This window comes from Saccoglossus kowalevskii, chromosome 5 (genome assembly GCF_978046115.1).
Source record: "Saccoglossus kowalevskii chromosome 5, keSacKowa6.1, whole genome shotgun sequence".
NCBI classification, from domain to species: Eukaryota; Metazoa; Hemichordata; class Enteropneusta; family Harrimaniidae; genus Saccoglossus; species Saccoglossus kowalevskii.
In genome coordinates this window covers 26,487,722-26,495,261 of record NC_140645.1, presented here as the reverse complement: position 1 = coordinate 26,495,261, position 7,540 = coordinate 26,487,722, and the positions used below count along the sequence as shown (strand labels likewise).

The following is a 7,540-nucleotide window of genomic DNA, read 5'->3' as shown; positions in this document are numbered from 1 at the left end:
GGTCAGAAATGTTATTGTACATTATATCTTCAACTTGTAAAAATTGCATTCCATTATAAAGAGCCATCACTGAAATACCCGTTCAAAAAGTTGAAGATCAGTGAAAACACTTTGCAGTTACTGTTTATAAATCTTGGCCAGGCACATTGACGCACGTGGTCTAAAGATAGCTCAGTTGTCAGGCTAGTGGATAAATGGGTCGTACCATTACAAATCTCAGTGGAAACTAGAGGGGGGTCAAGACTACATTTTGATGGGAATTAAAGTGGTGATACTGAAATAACCCCAGGTCCTGGTAATATCCAATAACCTGAATTAACAAAGAAGTCAAGTTGTTATTAAAGGTACATCAAGGTTTACTCAGATTTATTTATTCAGTTTCTTGAGCATGTATACATGTATGAGACATAGTTTGGTTGCACTTGTGTACTCTGAGATTTTGGACATTGGTCAATGAAAGTTTTTAATTATCAGTACAACACTAGATTAAGGGAAATCACTTTATGATGAGTTGTACCCACATAGAGTACATATTAATTCATCTGTTCCATGTATTATTTTAACATGAGTATTTTATAATTAAATGACAGGGACTGTGACATTCATGTCTTGTTCACTCTCAATTACTAACTATGCTTTTGGTCCATAATGCTTTATTTTTGGCATGAATAAACTTTCCCCTAAATCCAACTTGGACTATGTCATTGACAATGACTTGTATTTAATTAATTTTCAATAAGAAACCTATCATTTATTACTTCTGTTTGTCCTATTTACAGATGCTCCTGAAATAACTATTCCTTCATTAAAGCATGTGACAGAAAGTGAAACACTATCCATAGACTGTGCAGTAGATTCCAATCCATCCACTTCTAGTATAACATGGTGGAGAGGTAATACAGAGATATTTTCTAGTTATCAACTGAGAATATCCAACATAGGTAAAGATGAGAGTGGTAGTTATGTCTGCAAGGCTACTAACCAATTATTTACTGGTACACAAACTGAGACAGGAACAACTACAGTGGATGTACAGTGTAAGTGAATAGCATTTTCTACAGTCTCTGGGTTGTACTCTATCTGACCACAACAAATATGGAATCTTATCCATATTGGGAATATGCGATTATTATAACCTAGTTTTCAATGACTCTGACATTTTGATATTTCTTGAAAATGACAGATTACTGTACCTGTGTACCTCTTGTGTAGCAGAATGGCATTATACTCTTCTCAAAACTTATATTTTATATCTCTTGATTTACAACATTATCATTTACTCTCCATACTATCTTGCTATCTCTGCTTCAACTTTCCACCAGGATTAAAATATTTTAGTATAAAGATCTAGAGCTTGTTTTTCTTTGCATTAATCTGCCTATTGCTATTCATTTTAATTCCCTCTAGTACTGTATACATGTTCTTATATCTAGCTAAAATATTATCTTGTCATATAATTGTTTAATTGCAAAGTAGAGTTATTTAAATTGTATTCCCTTTTTCAAAATTAAGTTTACTGAGATATATTTCACTACATGTGTAACTTTGACTACTGTAAATGTGTTGTAATTGTTGACACTGAAATATTGGACTAGCAGAATTATTAGTACATTGAGTCATCATTAGCGCACATTCAAAAGTAATTGTATTTATAAATCTACTGCACGTTGATCACAATTTTAACATATTTTAAAATTTGTTGTTTTGATGCACAGATCCTCCTGAGTCAATATCAATAAGCCAAAACAACAACGGTAAAGTTATTGAAGGCAATACATTGACAGCAACCTGTACAGCTGATAGTAATCCAGCATCTACATATACATGGAAATCACCAACAAATGACCAGATAACGACATCATCACAATTAACAATTAATAATATTCAGAGAGATAAATCTGGAGTATATACATGTATTGCTAAGAGTGCATTACATGATGGAGATAGAAGTGTATCAACTACAATTAGTATAGATGTACAATGTAAGTATATCACAATTAATAATTACACATCTGTCACCGTAAAGCCTTATGTTACAGCGTGCTGTTATTTTGCAGTATTTTTATCCTACGATATTAGGAAATGCGAATTCCAAATATGAAATGATTACGCGCATAAGCTTACTCTAATAATAAAAACAAACATGGCTGCCACCAGAGTTTGAACGGACTCCACAGAAAGAAGTTCGCTGATTCTATTGTAAACTTTTAGGGTTTCGACATTCCTATGATGTATCCTTGGAAGGAAAATATGTATAATAATAAGGTTATTGCGAAGATATACACTCAGTCAGTGTGCCGCCGCATCAGCCTCTGCTGCGCGTCAGTCGATACTCCCCCTGTACTGTCTTCATGCATATCTTGAGGTATCTTCGTAATAACCATATAATATTCAGAGAGATGAATCTGGAGTATATACATGTATTGCTAAGAGTGCATTACAAGATGGAGACAGAAGTGAATGTGTTTGTGTACGTGTGCGTGCATGCATGTGTGCATGCGGTAGCAAGGGTCTTCAGATTTGGCAGCTGCATTCCATTTGTGACACGCACAATATGAGTGCATTTTCAGGACACATTATGTATTGATGCATGTTCAGTATTGAGCTACAAGGAGGAATAGCTTTAGAATCTTAAAATTTGGCATATTGGTAATTCACATGGCATAACAATTTTTAGGGACAAAATGTTAAAGGTCACTATGGCATTCATCATGAATATCGCCCTGACGTCACCTCATTTTATTATGATCTTCACTTGATTTGTGGGACTGGAAAATTGGTATCTTGCTTTAACTTAGTATAGTCATTCCTATTTCAGCAACCGACCTGAACACATTTTCCACAGTATTCATCTGCCGTCAGTGAATCTGATCATTTACTGATAATTTTACCCCAAAACACTGACATTCAACATGGCAAAAGCTAAGTTAACTTGTGCTACATGGAGACCAGTCCACCTCATTGATTCTACTATGATGCACAATGCAACTAGGGTCAATGCTAAATCGTTCATCCAATAAGAAAATTTTAGAACACGCCAGTAATATCAATGATCTCATTAAAGCCTGAATCACTACAGCACTTGCTTCATTTCAGCCTGTAAACGACATCACTTAATCTCAAAGGTAAATCAGTTTGGAAAATCAGTGTCACAGCACAACAGCTACCATGCAATCTCCAACTCGCCATTCAAGTGTTTGTCTTATACTGATAATTGATTTGGCAATTGAACTACATTTGTACTTTGCTGCACATGAACTGTAATCCAACATTTAACCACAGATATGTAAACAAACAGGGTCGTTACCACATGGCCATTCGGCTTCCTATGCCAGCAGGACCATCAGCTGCCATTCTCCCTACAAATCTTCATAACAATAATAATCTTTATTGCGTTTGATTCCCTATTACGATTTTGAATAAATTGCAATACAGATGCGAAGTAAGACAAACAATTTCATTGTACCTAGTGATCTACATCTCGACACACTCAGACTTTGAAAACAAACATTATCCAGACATACATGGAATTGCATCATTTATGATCCAGCTATGCATCTTGGTCTCAGTGCTTCTCTGTTTTCCATGCCTAAAGACCATTCTACTTTCCTTCAGAATCCATCCACTTACTAATTCCTCCCGTTTTATCGCATCAAAGGCCGAAATTTATCAACCTGAAGCTTGGCTTGCCTTTGATAAATCGCTCACATGAAAGCAGCATGATACCCATCAATCAACTGGAAGATCTCCAATCCTTAAATAGACTTCGTTCATTTTCAACAATACCCACAACTCATCATTCTGACATGTCTTTATGAGGCAGGAAAGGATATGGAGTGCATCATTAACCAGCAAATCATCGCAAACCCATACTACCGTGTAACACTGTACATTGCCTGCAATATCAGCTCAGATCTGTTGAAGATTCAACAATAGTACATGCAGCATTCCCTATCAAGCTGAAAGCATTAACAAATACCTCTGCCACCGACCACAGTTGATTAATTCACAATGGTGGAGCTAAACCCAACATCAGCCACCACTCAAACTTACACACCTTAGCATTATCCTTACATGACCATTCAGACAAAGAGTTTACTGCAACAACTCAGAGGGAGCAAGGTCAAAGACCTCTTATCTATGTTCACATTCCTCAAGATTGAACTTGATATAGTAAAAATGGTCATCAGCGTACCAGACGACAAGTTATATGACCTACTAAAAGTACTTTCCACTTGGCTCCATAAAACCTCCAGCATGAAACGAGAGCTCTTGTCGCTGATTGACACTTTGAGCTTTGCTTGGATGCATGTTCTTTTGCTGCTTGATTAACCTCATCACATACATTGCCAACATTAATGGTATGGCAGCATGGACTGAAAGTTTCAACTAGATGTTCAGTGGTGGTGCAATTTTCCACCATCTTAGAATGATTCTGCGTCATTTTTAGAATCACACTGGTCATCTGCTCTGAAGCTTGAACTTTTAACAGATGCATCAGCCTCCATGGGTTGTGCAGGATTCTACATTGACCATTGGTTCACCATATCATGGCCAGCAACATTTCCAAACCACCATCAAGTGGAAAGAAATTTATCCTATTTTCATCACTTGTTTATTCATATTAGATATGTCAATCATTACAAGCCCGAATCTGGCAGGTAATGTGAGGGTGCTTACACTGATGGCAAGTCTGTTGGGATTTCGCGGTTACATGACTTTCATATATAGACCTGATAGTATTTATAGTAATATCAGTACATATTAATTACCTAATTTGCATACTTAATTAATTTTCAGCTTTTGATATCTCAAGTACTAACTATCACAGTTCTATGAAACTTGGTACATAGATCCTCTAGGACATGCAGAGACCTGATTAGTTTTGGGATAAATATTTGTGCATATTAATCACCTAATTTGCATAATTAGTTAATTTTCAGCTTTTCCACTGATATCTAAAGTACTAGTCATCACATTTCAATGAAACAAAGACTATGCCGAGACATGATTAGTTTTGGGGTGAATAATTGTACATATTAATTACTTAATTTGCTTAATTGACCAATTTTAATCTTTCACACTGATATCTCAAGTACTAATCATCACATTTCAATGAAACTTGGTACATGCTCTAGGACAATAGACAGACCTGATTAGTTTTAGGTTAAAATCTGTTCATATTAATTTCCTAATTAGCATAATAATTCATAATTTCCAATAAAACTTGGTACATAGATGGTCTGTTACATTGCACAGACCTTATTAGTTTTACACTCAAATATGTTCATCATAATTTCCTTATTTGCATAATTAGTTTTCGGCTTTGCCATCAATATTTCAAGTAGAGTACAAGTAATTAATTAATTTTTAATGTGTCTCCAATACTCTCAGCACATAGAAGTTGTTTCTAAGCTTTCTCTGATTTGTGTTTACTTTTATGAATACTTAAATTGAAATTTTGAAAAAAAACTGTAAAAATTGCATTCCATTATAAAAGGCCATCACTGAAATATCGGGTCACAAAGTTGAAGATCAGTGAAAACACTTTACAGTTACTGTTTATAAATAAATCTTGGCCAGGCACATTGACACATGTTGTCTAAATATAGCTCTGTTGTCAGGCTAGTGGATAAATGGGTCGTACCATTACGAATATCAGTGGAAACTAGAAGGGGGTCAGGGCTACATTTTGATGGGAATTATAGTGTTGATACTAAAACAAACCCAGGTCCTGGTAATATCCAATAACCTAAATTAACAAAGAAGTCAAGTTGTTATTAAAGGTACATCAAGGTTTACTCAGATTTTTTTATTCAGTTTCTTGAGTATGTATGAGATTTTGGTCATGGGTCAATGGAAGTTTTCAATTATCAGTACAATACTAGATTAAGGAAAATCACTTTATGATGAGTTGTACGCACATAGAGTACATATTAATTCATCTGTTCCATGTATTATTTTAACATGAGTATTTTATAATTAAATAACGAGGACTGTGACATTCATGTCTTGTTCACTCTCAATTACTAACTATGCTTTTGGTCCATAATGCTTTATTTTTGGCATGAATAAAATTTTCCCTAAATCCATCTTGGGCTATGTCATCGACAAAGACTTGTATTTAATTAATTTTCTATAAGAAACCTATCATTTATTATTTCTGTTTGTCCTATTTACAGATGCACCTGAAGTAACTGTTCCTTCATTAAAGCATGTGACAGAAGGTGAAACACTATCCATAGACTGTGCAGTAGATTCCAATCCATCCACTTCTAGTATAACATGGTGGAAAGGTAATACAGAGATATCTTCTAGTTATCAACTGAGAATATCCAACATAGGTAAAGATGAGCGTGGTAGTTATATCTGCAAAGCTACTAACCAATTATTTACTGGTACACAAACTGAGACAGGAACAACTACAGTGGAAGTACAGTGTAAGTGAATAGCATTTTCTACAGTCTCTGGGTTGTACTCTATCTGACCACAACAAATATGGAATCTTATCCATATTGGGAATATGCGATTATTATAACCTAGTTTTCAATGACTCTGACATTTTGATATTTCTTGAAAATGACAGATTACTGTACCTGTGTACCTCTTGTGTAGCAGAATGGCATTATACTCTTCTCAAAACTTATATTTTATATCTCTTGATTTACAACATTATCATTTACTCTCCATACTATCTTGCTATCTCTGCTTCAACTTTTCAACAGGATTAAAATATTTTAGTATAAAGATCTAGAGCTTGTTTTTCTTTGCATTAATCTGCCTATTGCTATTCATTTTAATTCCCTCTAGTACTGTATACATGTTCTTATATCTAGCTAAAATATTATCTTGTCATATAATTGTTTAATTGCAAAGTAGAGTTATTTAAATTGTATTCCCTTTCTCAAAATTAAGTTTACTGAGATATATTTCACTACATGTGTAACTTTGACTACTGTAAATGTGTTGTAATTGTTGACACTGAAATATTGGACTAGCAGAATTATTAGTACATTGAGTCATCATTAGCGCACATTCAAAAGTAATTGTATTTATAAATCTACTGCACGTTGATCACAATTTTAACATATTTTAAAATTTGTTGTTTTGATGCACAGATCCTCCTGAGTCAATATCAATAAGCCAAAACAACAACGGTAAAGTTATTGAAGGCAATACATTGACAGCAACCTGTACAGCTGATAGTAATCCAGCATCTACATATACATGGAAATCACCAACAAATGATCAGATAACTACATCATCACAATTAACAGTTAATAATATTCAGAGAGATAAATCTGGAGTATATACATGTATTGCTAAGAGTGCATTACATAATGGAAACAGAAGTGCATCAACTACAATTAGTATAGATGTACAGTGTAAGTATATCACAATTAATAATAATCAGAGAGATAAATCTGGAGTATGTACATGTGTTGCTAAGAGTGCATTACATGATGGAGACAGAAGTGCATCAACTACAATTAGTATAGATGTACAGTGTAAGTATATCACAATTAATAATAATCAGAGA

At 34.4% G+C, this 7,540-nt stretch overlaps 1 long non-coding RNA gene across 1 annotated transcript; it reads left to right on the top strand.

Annotated features, from left to right (window-relative positions):
• Positions 1-1,934: 1,934 nt before the first annotated feature.
• LOC146745953 (uncharacterized) lies at positions 1,935-7,254 on the top strand. The gene is made up of 3 exons (XR_014929552.1): positions 1,935-1,982; positions 6,183-6,440; positions 7,119-7,254. It is a non-coding gene; the product is annotated as an uncharacterized LOC146745953 (long non-coding RNA).
• Positions 7,255-7,540: the final 286 nt, after the last annotated feature.